Raw genomic sequence first — 13975 nt, 5'->3', positions numbered from 1 at the left:
TTTGCATACATTTTCTAAAATTATAATATCCAAATTGTCTTTCTCCCTTCTCTTTCCTCTCCCTAAGATGGTAAACAATTTGATCAGAGTGATACATGTATAATCTTGCAATACATATTCTTTATTGGTGGTGCTGTGAGAGAAAACTAATATAAAGCCAAAATCTAAAAATGAAAACCCTTAAATAACATGAAAAATAATACACTTTGATCTGATTTCACAGTCATTCAGGTCTTTCTTTGATGGTAAATAGCATTCTTTGTCATAAATTCTTCAGAATTATCTTGGATCAGTGTATTGCTCAGAATAGCTAATTCTTTCATAGTTGATTTCACCATACAATATTGTTACTGTGTACAATTTTCTCCTGATTCTTCTCCTTGTACTCAGCTTCAGTTCATGTCGACTTTTCTAGGTTTTTATGAAATCATCCTGCTCATCAATTCTATTCGTGAAATACAATTCTATCAGAATCATATACTACAACTTGTTATGCTGGTTATACCCTTACTTACTAATTCTTTGCCACCACAAAAGATTTGCTATAAACTTTTTTATAGAAATGAACCATTTTCAATTATTTTGGTCTTTAGTATTGCCATCACTGGATCAAAGCACAGTTTTATAACCCATTGGGCATACTTCCAAATAGCCCTACAGAATGCTTGAATTAATTCATAACTGCCCCCCCAAAAAAACATAGTGCCCCCAATTTATCCCTTTCTCTCTAACATTTATCATTTTTCTTTATTGCCATATTAGCCAATTTGATAGATATGAAATGGCATCTTAGAGTAGTTTTATTTTGCATTTCTTTAATCAATAGTGATTTACAATATTTTTACCACTGTGGCTTAGATAGCTTTGATTTCTTCATCTGATAGCTTTTGACCATTTGTCAATTGGAGAATGTAACATGAGGAATTTCAATTGTATTCTTATAAATTTGACTCAGTTCTCATTATTTGAGAAAGAAAATCTTTATCAGAGAAATTTATTCTGTTTTTTTAGTTTGTTTTCCTTATAATATTGGTTGCATTGGCTTTGTTTGTATGAAACCTTTTTAATTTAATATAATCACACATTCACTTTACATATTGTAATGACTCCTCCATTCTATTTTTTTCCTTTTTGTTTCTGCTCTTCCTTGTTCTTTTCCCTTTGTCCCTCTTCATAAATCTTTAATTTTAACTTCTGCTTTATCCAAGTTACCCTTCCTTTTATTAATGCCCCCCTTTAAAATTTTCCTCCTATTTCCCTATAGAGTAAGCTAGATTTCTATACCCAACTGAGTATGTTTGATACTTTCTTTCTGAGCCAATTTTAGTGAGAGTAAGGTTTGAGTATTTGTTACCTGCCCTTACCCCCTCTCTCCTCTCTACTTTAATAGCTTTTTCACACCCCTTCAAGTGAGATAATTTCCCCTATTCTACTTCTTCCCTCCCTTTTCTCTTAATGCAATCATTTTTAACCCTTGATTTTTTTGGAGGAAGTATCATGTCATTATAGTCAATTTATTCCCCTATCTTCTATGTCCGTATAGTCTTTCTATGCATCCTAATACTGATTAAGTCCTTAAGGGTTACAAGAGTTAGCATTCCATAAAGTAAAGAAAACAACTTAGACTTCATTGAATCTCTAAGTTTTCTCTTTGCTGTATGCTTCTCTTGAGACCTGTATTTGAATATTAAATTTTCTGTTTGTATGATCTTTTCATCAGGAATGGTCACAAATCCTCCATTTCATTCAATTGATATTTTACCCAGCTAGAACACCATCAGTTTTGCTGTATACATGATTCTTGGTGTTTAAGGTAGCTTTTTGCCTTCCAGAATAAAATATTCAAAGCCCTCCAATCCTTTGTGGTAGAGGCTCCCAAATCTTGCATAATCCCAACTGTGGTTCTATGATATTTGAATTCTTTCTTTTTCTTTTTGCCCCATTTTCTCCATGGCCTGGGAACTCTAGAAGTTAGTGATAATATTCCTTGGAGTTTTCCCTGGCAGATCTCCCTCAGGAGATAATTGGAATATTCTTTCAATTTTTAGTTTACCTTCTGATTCAAAAACATCAGGACAGTTATTTGATAATTTCTTGTACTATAATGTCTAAGATTTGTCCCCCCCCCACTCCCATGACTTTCAGGTAGTCTGAGACTTGTTATATTATCCCTTCTAGATCCACTTTCCACATCTGTTGTTTTTCAAATGAGATATATCACATTTTCTTCTATTTTTGAATCTTTTGAATTGATGCTTCATGAAGTCATTGACTTCCACTTGCTCAATTCTACATTTTAGGAAACTCTTTCCTTTTGTTGGGTTTTTGTACTTTTTCCATTTTGCAATTCTGCTTTTTAAAGAATTCTCTTCATTGTATTTTTGTGCCTCTTTTACTATCTGATTAATTATGCGTTTAAGTTATCATTTCCTTCTTAAATTACTTTTATTCCTTTCCTCCTCTTTTCCTTTGCCTCTCTTACTTGATTTTTGAAATCCCTTTAAAACTCTTTCAAAGACTGAGAACAATTCCCACTTTTCATTAAAGTTTTGGATGTAACTGCTTTAATCTCATTGTCCCTTTCTGAATTCATGCCTTGCTCTGCCTGGTCTCCATAATAATTTTCTATGATCAGGTGTTTTTTGTTTTGTTTCATTTTACTATCTTCTTATTTCCCCAGTCTTTCTCTTGACTTTTATTTTTATATCAAAGATATGCCCTAATCCCAGGATATAAATTACACCTTGAACTTTAGCATTTTTCTTTTTGCTACTACCCTCAGATCTAGTTTTGAGTATTTCCAAGTTTCAATTCTTCAAAGCTAATATGGTGGCCTGTGGCAAGAGAGCTCTGGAAGCCACCTACCACTACTGAGTCAATCTACCTCAGGGTCTGCTATTGTTTGCAAAACCAGGTATACTATTGGGACTCAGGAACTCACTGCTGGCTTTTTCTGGTACCCGGGGGCTTACTAGGTTCTCATGGCAGACTTGTACTGGCTAGGCACCCTGGTAGGGGAGGAGGTTTGGCTGAGGGTCAGAACTTTGAAGGATGGGTGTAGGAGTGTTCCATTTGTGTATTAGGCATGTTCTCTGGGTCTTGCTGCTGACCTGGGGCCAGGTTCAGAACCTCACACAGTGGGGGAGGGTAGGAAACCTCACTATTGGCTTGAACTGTTGGTGGGCGTCTTGTTGCAAACTATATGGTCCCTTCTTGCCCCAGGGAAAGCTCCCTACCTTCCAAATTGCCTTCTATAGGAAAATTATGTTCCTTTATTAATTCTACCACTCAAGTATCTATTTTGAAGCTTTATTTTATGATTCAATGGAGAGGGTTTTCACAGAGATGTGGGTGTTTCTGCCTCTACTCCATCATCTTGGTTTCACCGAAGATTTCCATTTCTCTACTAAAAAAATACCTACCGTCTGCCTCCAGTTGCCCACCAATACCAAATTCCCTTTATCACTGAAAACTTTCTGGTCTTTGGTATTGATGCTAGTCACAGGTTCCTATAGTATTAGCTTGTCTCATTTTGCCCTTGTTGTTATATGTACCTCTGCCCCAGCTGTTGACCTGAGTTTGCCAACTCATTCTACACTCAATAGCCAGTGGAAGGAAATTACTATTGTCACCTTCTCATTGGATTCAAGGTTAAAGTAAAAGGAAATTAGTTTGAAAAGCTATCTATCCTTCTTAAGGAAATCAGACATCTAAATGTGTGGGCAGAAGCTCCAACATATAGCTTATGTGCAAATTGCTTGTCTCTCACTGAGTGCAGAGAACTAGTTCTGCTGTCAGAGATGATGAAGCAAGAGGTGGGAACTGAGGAATCAAACCATGACCTTCCTTGTCATTATAGATATTTTTGCCCTCAGACAATTTTGAAGTTCACAGGGCTTCTAGATAGTTTCTTCTAAACGGTTTCTATTTATGCTTTTTTCCATGCTTTTAAAATTCTCTGAATTAGGCTATTGCTTACCTATATTACCATTACTTTCTTTTCTGCCATTGCTAACTTATTTACACAAAGATTATTCTTAAAGGCTGATATGGCTTTAAGTAGGATTTATTCATGTGCCATCCAAAGTATGCTGACTAATTTTATTGAGATAATCAAGACAATTGATTACTGAAAAATCATCTGAAATACCCTGCCACAAACATATCTCAGATGATATTAAAAAGAGAAGTTAAGAGACTGTTGTGGGTTCAATTAGCATCCTTCTTAGCATTATGAAAGAAATAAGACCAATATAACTTCATTAGGCATATATATTAGATTTCTAATTTTTGTGTTTGAGGGACAAATGACTTAAAATATTTTCATAAGTTATATATGTATGTATGTGTGTATTTATTTATGTAAGGGGTTTGGATGAGATTTCCTCTGAGGTCCCTTACAAGTCTAAATCTGTCATCCTGTTATCAAAGGATCACATTGGTTACAACCTTACATACATAAGTAATATACAGACATGTATGCCTAAATGTACATATATATGAGCTACTAGATAGTATGTATATTTATGTTTATACATATGTACATACCTACACATATAGTAACAGTATTATATATATATAAAATAATATCACCTCTCATGCTATTGTGAGAATAAACCTTAAAGTACTAAATAAATTATAGTTATTTTATTGCTTTTTTCTATACACATATGCATACATATACAAATATAAAGAGACCAGTTTCCAAAGAACCCATGACCTTGTGAGTGTGAATATTCCTTTCTACAATGCAGATCACAGCCCCTTCACATGTACTTGGATTCTTTGTAAGGGCCCAATCCCACCTCTCTCTAACATAGACACACATCTAGTGATATAAATCATAAAGTTAACTATATTAGTCCTTTAATTAAATCTTGTCATCAGTCTTAAACTGAAACCTCTTTAGCTTTACATGTCTTGCTAGAGGTCCTGTTCTTGGATTGTAATTCATCAAGCATTTCCCATGTGCTTATTGTGTGTCAGATATTCTGTAAAGACCTTCTGTCTTAGATTCAATACTGTGTACTGATTCCAAAGTAGAAGAGCAGAATGGGATAGGCAATAGGGTAAGGTTATTTGTCCAGGCTCATTTAGGTAAAAAGTGTTTGAGGCCAATTTCCATTGAATCTTGAAAGGAAATCAAGGCAGCTAAGAGAAAAAGGTGAGGCAGACTGAGCATTTCAAATGTAGTGGATAGCCAGTGATGAAAAAGAAAAGGAAGTCTTCTATCAAGAAAAGATATGTAGCATGTTGTGGCTTACACCTCCAGCCTTTAGAAGCTTACTAAATCACAGAAAACCCCAATACTCTTTCATCTAAAAGCTGGAAGAACAAATGCAGAGAATCAAGGAAGAGAGACCCAAGCTTGCAGGTCACATGGTACCCAAAATGGGCAACACCCAAAGCATTTCTCTACCCAGAGTGTCACTGCATTACCTTTCTCTTCCAAATAACAGCCATATAGGCACTAAGAGAGACAAGGTTTTCATTTTGACCAGGCTGTGCCTCTTGACAGTTCTTAGTTGGGACTTGGTAGCCAATCTCAGTAGTATATCTTTTTGTCTTCTATTTTCTGGGCTATACCCAGTTTGCAGGTGTATCACATCAAAAAGTGGGCCCTGCCCTTACACATTATAATGCTTTTGTTGACTTAGACTCTTTGGGCTTTTCTTGATGAAGATACCATCAGATGAGCACACAGAGCATGGCCATCTGCTCTAACCCCTTATCACATTCTTCTCCCATTTGAAAAATGATCCATTCTAGACAAATTGGCAGAAGTATGTTTTGAACCTATTATCCAAGTCCTCAATCCATCATTTTCCACTGCAATCCCAAAGAAACCCAAGTATTGTTCTTTCATTTGTACCTCTAGTGCCATATCGAAAAAATATCTCAAAAATAGTTTTTCATAATCTAATGCAAGCCCACCCCTTCAGGGGAAAATCACAATTGTCTCCAAGTAGTCATGCAAATTTAATTAATAAGGAATTTTTCATAAAACTTGCTAAAGATTACTTCTTACTTACCAATTGACCAATGCCAAGCTTGATGCTTTAAATGGTCTTCCCTGAACTGAAGGAAATAAAGAAAACCAAAAAAGATGACAAAGAAAACCAACTTCTTATTTTTTGAAGGAAATCCTGTCCCTTCCAATGGTTCCCAGACCAAGTGAAGCTCTTCCCAAAGGTTTTAGGGCCTGGGGTTGACTGGGAGTCATTTCCTCACTCTTGCTTGAGAAAACACCAAACCATTCGACTTTCAAAGTCTGGGATCCTTCATCTTCTTTTCCTTCTTCTAAGCAACACCCCCTACCACTCCCATCCACACACATGCTAGATCCATATTCATAGAACAGATTTAATATTGTAAACCAGAGTTGTGAAGCTTGTACATGGCTCACAACAGTACCAATATTAAACCAGATTAAAATGTCATTGAGAAATATTTAACAAAAATAAAAATAAGACAAAATAATATTACATTTAAAAGCTAAGTTACATTGTTGCCTACAGGGATTCTTGTAAGTGGTTTAAAGGCCCCTCTTCTATTTGAATTTAACACTATAAAACTGTTTAATATTATATACTGATATAAAAAACAGTTGGGTCCCAGGAACATCATCATAATAGCTTACATTTGTATAGCCTTTGGTATATGACAGACACTGTTCTAAGTGCTTTATAATTTTCTTCCAATTTGATTTTCAAATTATGATCTTCAAAATTTGACATGTGACAGAGTTACAATGGGTGACATCTCCATTTTGGAGGTTTATTAAATATAAATGAGTTCAAATATTTGAGTTGAAATTTGATCTTCAAAACCCTGAAAGGTAGATGCTGTTGTTTTCCTCACTATTTTTCAGATGAGAAAACTGGGGCAAATAGGTTTTTAAGATTCTTTTCCCAAGACTTACAGTCAGTACCTAAGGATAGATTTGAACTAAAATTTTCCTGAGGTCTACCAGGTCCAGTGCTCTATCCACTGTACCACAAAGCTGCATAGACAATCAAAATTGTTTCCAGAGATTCTTGCAACTTGGAAGGAATCCAACTGATCTCTAGACAAAGCCTCCTTCTTATAAAGGGCACACCCAAATTCTCCAATGAATCACTAATACTCCATAGACAGTCCAAGTAGAAGACAAAATTCCAAGAAAACTCACTTTGTTAAGATCAGAATCTGATAAAGAAATGTACTTCTTGAGTCCTTCCACATATGTGAAAAAAGGGACTTCAAAACCATTAGACTGTGAGTCCCCACTTTGCCACATGTAGTCACTAAGATATATATATACATATATATATATTTTTTTTTTCTCCTGAACTCTTTCCATCCTTCTTGTGGAGGAGGAGACTTTCTTTTTTTCCAGGGGGAGTGGAGGACAGGTATTGTACCACTTCTTCTTCCTATTTTACCTCCTCTTTTTAAAAACTACCAGAGGATGTCTGAACAACATCATTCTCAACTCATAATCTTGGGGGGAGCCCAATGTGAATTATTAGGTCCAATGACATTAGAGAATTCCCCCTGATTCCTCCAAAGTATCCTTAGAAAATGAGAGCAGATTCAAGCTTTCTCTGGGAACTGGGACTTTTCATTAAGAGTAGTGTGCAATTAGAATCTGTCAGCCTAAAAACTGCTATTCCCAACAAAACTATGATTCCCAGAACTCCACTTACTTCTTGTTATTACATGCTGATGTAGACAAGATATAAATTGGGTGAAGGTCCTTCTCTCTGTCTCACTTTCCTTCCTGCCATAGCTTTGGTGGAGAGGGGATTTTTGAGCAGGTAGAAAAACTTAGTCACATGGTTCTATTTTGTCAAATAATAAACTTTACAAATATAATACTTGAAGTATTGGATATTAATTTTAAATTCTACAGTAGATTTTGGAATAAGGATCTTCAAATTTTATCTAGTTATCTACACAAAGGAGATAACCAGTTATAAACCACTATCTTACACTATCTCAGAATGATGCATTAAATTCTATTAAAGAGAAAGTCTGGTGAGATTTAAGTACTAGGAGGGGAATTAGGAAGACTTAGGTTCAAATTCCACTTCTGACGATTGTTGGTTGTGTAAGTCCAGGCAAGTAGTTTGCCTTCTCATATATTAATCTCCAAATTAGAGATGTCTCTCATCATAACTCAGTCACATGACAATTTTTGAGACTTAGATGAGATGATCTATGTATTGAACTTGGGGAATGTAAAAGCATTACTTAAGTGACATCTATTTAACTGCATTATAAAACTTAAAAGACAATGATTCTAGGTTCAGGGATACATTTCTTTTCTCTGCTTAACTAAATTCATTAAGACATCACCAGTTTGGATTTATAATAATGTTTTTTGTGTCCAGCAAATCTTGAAGCCAGGAGTGTAATATGTCTTTGGAGGAAATACCCATATCAACAAAATAAATCATAGATCCTTGAAATAATGAAGCCTTGAAGCCTCATATGATATGTTCTACTTATATAAAAGTCAGACTTCCAAGAACCTTGTCCATCTGGAAGACAGAAAAGAAATTGAAGAACAATTAAAAATGATCCTCAAGTAGAGTAGCTAAAATACCTTTTACTATGTCAATATACAAAGACAAGTGTCATGTTTTCATACGTAAAACCTCCAAGTTTTCATTCAAAGACTATTGGTTCTTAATTGATGCATACTTCTAACATAGATAGTTTTATAGCCTAAAATAATCATTTAATAAGTATTGACTATCTTTTGACAAAAATAGATTTGAATCATTATGTTAGAAGAATTTGGGACTCTTAAACCCAAAATAATATATATGTTATTATTACATACATACATATATACTGTAATATTTATTGGGAAAGGAAATGGAGGGGGAATTGGAAAAAAAAAACAGGGGATAAAGGGAGGTTTGTAGTAGAGTATGGAGGTGTTGAGGGGAGAGAGAGAATATTGCTTTGTGAAGCAAAGGAGAGAGATGCCCCCTGCCTAGAGAAAGCAGCAGGGGTCCTATAAGGACTGTTTGTCATTGAATGACTGAACTGATGTTCAGCTCCCTCTATGTACAGAAAAGATAGTCCACTTATCTGACTGTGAGTTCAAATAATATAAAGTTTAATAACCAGTTGGGATTGGAGAGATACTGGAAGGAGGGGCAAGGGAGGTCCCTAAATAAGGTTGGAGTCTTCCTCACCTTTTGGAGTTGAGGCCAGGCCCCACCGGCTGGAAGAGGGTTTCTCCCACTCCTGTCTTCTGTGCCAGTTTTGTCAATTTCAGAATCTTAGCAGTAGACAGAAAGCAAACAAGAACAATTCTAAACTTCAGAAGCCTGTGTCTTTGGGCTGAACAGAGTAGAGGTACTCCACTCCAGACTAGGCTGAAATGAGCTCCTCCCTCCTCCAACACCAGGAAGGAAGTAAAACCTGGAAGGCAGGTAGTGCTAGTCACAAGACCCAACTGCCACTCCCAGTTGCCCTATCCCCCACCAACTGTCAGTCTTGTTTCCTTTCCACAATACATACATATTTACATATATATGTGTGTACATATATGTACACACATATATATGCTCTTCATTAAAAGGGACACCCTTAGAAAGAGTAAATACAATGAATTGAATATGACAGTAGTTGGTAATGTTTGAATCTGAGGGAAATACCCATAGAGACCTAAGGATTTCCAAAGGAATCACTGCATTAGAGCATAGTGTTATACCTGGGTTTCAAACTACAATGAATTACAGTTGATAATGTAACCCTAAGCCAATAAATAAAAAAGATTGAACAATTTTAGTTAAGCAGTATGTTGTGGTGGACAAAGCAGTACATTTGGAACCCAAGAACTGGGTTTTTAGCTCTATAACTTGTTAACTAGTGATCTTAGAGAAGTCACTTTCCTTCTTTTCCAGGTTTGAGTTTACTCATTTATAAATGATGAAGTGGCTGGACTGAAATCCCAGTTCTGCCAATAATGTGAAGTATCAATTTTATGTTAATGGACTTAAGTTTCCTCATCAGTGCTATATGGGAGTTCAACATGCTCTTTTTTGTTCCTATTAGCTATGAAATATTATGGTTCTTTAACTGAAACTCAAATAGGTTTTTAACACATTGATATAGTCATCTTCATCTTTATCATCATCAACACCCTTTTCTCATAAAGCTCTAAAAGACAAAAGTTTCTCAGAGAACATATGGCCCAGCCTCCTTTCCTTTATTCATGAGTGAGAAATCTGAGACCCAGGGTGTCTTGAACAAATGACTTGTTCAAGGTTGCATAGCAAGTAAATTTCAGAGATGAATTTCAAATCTAGACTCTTTGACTCAGAATCATCTCTCTCTCTCTCTCTCTCTCTCTCTCTCTCTCTCTCTCTCTCTCTCTCTCTCTGTGTGTCTCTCTCTCTGTCTCTCTCTCTGTCTCTCTCTCTCCCCCTCCCTCTCTCCCTCTTCTTGATCACTTCTGTAAAGAATTTTGAGAATAACAGAAAAGACCTTCCTCAATTAAGTATGATTTTGACAGCTTAGACCCTAAAAGAAAATAAGCAGTCCTGGGTCCTTGTAATGTGGCCTACATGATTTATCCAATTCTTAGTTAACTCAATTCAGACATGAAGACATGTTGACAGTTAAATGAATCCATGTAGTTTACTATTAGGGTTAGAGTAAATCATTAAATTAACAAGAACAGAGTTTTTTTTCCCTCTGAAACCTTACTCCCAGAATTATGTCTTTTTGCCATTGAGAGGTTACAAGTGGATAATTTTAAATCCCATTTCACCTATTCCAAGTCATGTTTTTGACCATCAGTTCTCATGAGGGAAATGTGTAACAACAGGACTTTCTGTTAACATTTCCTTGTAATTTTCTTCCTGTTTAGAAGATTGGCTCATGACTTCAGGCTCTCCCTTTTACTTTCTGCATTATTACTTCTGAATCCTCACTTTAATTACTTTAAGTTTCCCAGGGCAACATGTTCTAAGTGGAAACAATTGCAGTATAGTTGGTTGGGAGCTCCAAGCAATAACACATCACCAGCCACTCTGAGTCAACTGAGAGTTTTATTTGTTTTTAGATGTATGCTTTCATTAGTCAAGTGAGTTTCCAAAGATGGAAGTTTAAAAAATAATAATTTGAAGGAAATTGGGGCCACCTTATTCTATATATGTTATACTCAAGAATGTTTTGACCAATATATAAAGCATTGCTTGTTACACATCACCAGGGAAGTTACAGGGTCTACTGAATATCAAGTCATCATTGGTGTGAAGTCATGTTACCTGAAGACAATTGACTACAGTAGAGGGCTAAGCAACCCAGACAAATCAGAAATATTTATTCATTTAATCATCAGTATGGAACTTAAGATTTCAAGAATCTCTGATTCAAGGTGTCAGCATATTTTCCACCAACATGGAATATCATACCATAGTAGATGGTTGAATGGGTTACTATGGCCAAAAAATCCACCATTGCATATTAGCCCAGCCTTTTGATGGGCTAGCTCTAATTAGCTAAACCAATCTTTGAACTATTGACATATAGGGTATACATGAGCCCACATATGAATCATTTGCTTCTTGTTGGAGTCTTACTGGGTTTATAGTCTCTGGCATCATCTTCACATATGCAGAATCACCTTCAAACCAAATTGTGGTGTAATGTAAAAAGACTAACTTTGATAACAGGTATATTGAAGTCATCTTATACTGGATCTTAAGAATAGATTGTTAAATTTTCAGTGTGAAAATTTACACTTCAGAAATTGCCTAGTGCTACAAATCTGAGTGTGATTTATTTATTTTGTTTTGTTTTTTAGATATAAAAAGCAATGAAAAAAATGTTAATAATACAGATTAAACCTAAATTTGTCATGCATACATTTTTCCTCCAAAGAGTTGGTTGTTAAACATTTACCAGCCCACTCCTCACTTTAAGTAATGTTTCCAGTCTTCTCATTGACATTTATTAGGTAAACGACCTTGGAAAAGACACTTACACCTTCTGTGCCTCTGTTTCAATGCCTCTTAAAAGTGAAAATAATAATTCATTTGGCTCTTGCCATATCATATTATTTTGATTAGGAAAAGTGATTATCTTTTTGAAGCTCTTTATATCCCTTAAAATGGTTATAGGTTGACCTTTATTGGTATTTCAGCATATATTGGGTCCTAAATCAATGCTTGATGAAAGAATGATTCACTTAATGAAGAAAACAGAAAATTTACATCAAAACCTGTAGGTATAAGAAAGGTTGACTTATAAAAATTCAATGATATTGAATCTATGTTTAAAATAAAAAAATTTAAAATCCATTAAAGTATTTTAATTAAATTAGATGAATGATATTATAGTGTAGTGAGCAGAGAAATGAATTTTGGTTAAAGAAGTCTTAGTTGGAAGAGTGTCTTTAATACTTCTCAGTTATGTTAATCTTTGACTAAGTAATCTCTCTGCTTTCTTACTTTCCTTATCTTTTAAAATGGAGATGTTGTCAGCTATCATAATTCATTTACATGTTTTTGAAGGCAATTCTTTGTAAACTATTGAACCCTGCATAGGCATGAGCTAGAAACAGTAGTCAAGAACTACCAACTAGATTAAGGAAAGATCCAAGCATTATCTCTCGCCACTGTAGGAAAGAATCCTCATTGTTTTAGTCTTGTAGTAAAGTTCTAATGATCAAATAAGGGAAGAGTTTACATGAGTGAATTTGCTTAAATGACTAAGATGAAAAAAAGATAGCTAAATAAATATAAAATTTTCATATTATGAGTAGAATATTATAAAGTTGATTTTCTTCTTTTAAAATAGAACTATATTGTATTAATTCATTAAAAAGACATTGTTTGACCTACATTTTTAGTGTTTAGTTACTTTAAGACATTGTCTCTGTCTCTGTCTCTGTCTGTCTCTCTGTCTCTCTCTGTCTCTCTGTCTCTCTCTCTCTCTGTCTGTCTCTCTCTCTCTCTCTCTCTCTCTCTCTCTCTCTCTCTATCTCTATCTCTATCTGTTTTAAGATACAAGTTGACAAATCTTAACTTGAGGGCTACTAAAAAATTGGAGGCCAGATCTGACCCAAGCTTTGCCAACTCAAAATAGGGGCAGAGGTTCTTAATCTAGGTTTATAGGTTGTAGGGAGTTCATGAGGTTGGATAGAAGTGAGAATTCATCTTTATTTTCACTAATTCAAAACTGAAATTTAGTATATCCTTCTGTTATGAATATAGACAAGGCACTTTATCAAAGGAAGTGGTAATTCTCTTTGCTATTGTGGTTATTTTGGAAGTCAGACACACAAGAGCTAGAAAATGCATTTAAAACTGGTAATAGAACAGTCCAAGGGAGGAAAACCTGTGCCCTCTGTTCTCCTACTAATGGAAAGAGTTCACTTCTTATAGTGAGAGATTGCTCTTGTTTGGTTCTTGCTGATTGGCATGACTTCTGCATTCCTGCTTGAATAAGGGTGGAGGGGGAGCTAAACTATCATTATATGCCAAAACCTCTAATTTGTTGATTTAAGGTCTATTAGCCTAAACTGAATGAGTGGCACAAAATGAACTAGAAGATTGTAAATTATCATGCATATATAACAAGGGTATTCTCTTTAGGACATTGATAGAGAGGAATGTGTCAATACTAATTTTTATAAAGAAACATGATATAGTAATTTAATAATTCATCAGTCATCTTGAAACAAAGTTTCTATACTCCTAAAAGATAGATACTACTACTATTAGCTCTTCTATCTCCCCTCATAATAAAATAAATTCTCTGAACTTTTATCAAACTCATATCAATCTCACCTTATTCCCCTGACCCCTCAGGTTGTAGGGATCTATCCTGTCCTACTTAGTGTATACAGTAACTAGGATGATATTAAATTTAAATACCTACTAGTTATTTATTGGGTTCCAAATTAACATTGAACTTTTTAATAAGTACTCTTTTAGTTTGTACATTTAATAAGTTCTAAATCTGC

General features: G+C 35.0%; 1 protein-coding gene across 1 annotated transcript in view; it reads left to right on the top strand.

The window, feature by feature from the left end:
* MALRD1 (MAM and LDL receptor class A domain containing 1) overlaps positions 1 to 13975 on the top strand; it is a 1015998-nt gene that overhangs the window by 764207 nt on the left and 237816 nt on the right. The window lies entirely within an intron of this gene.

Source organism: Monodelphis domestica, chromosome 5, assembly GCF_027887165.1.
Source record: "Monodelphis domestica isolate mMonDom1 chromosome 5, mMonDom1.pri, whole genome shotgun sequence".
Lineage (NCBI taxonomy): Eukaryota > Metazoa > Chordata > Mammalia > Didelphimorphia > Didelphidae > Monodelphis > Monodelphis domestica.
The sequence above is the reverse complement of the archived record's forward strand: the minus strand, read 5'-3'. Positions and strand labels throughout refer to the sequence as shown.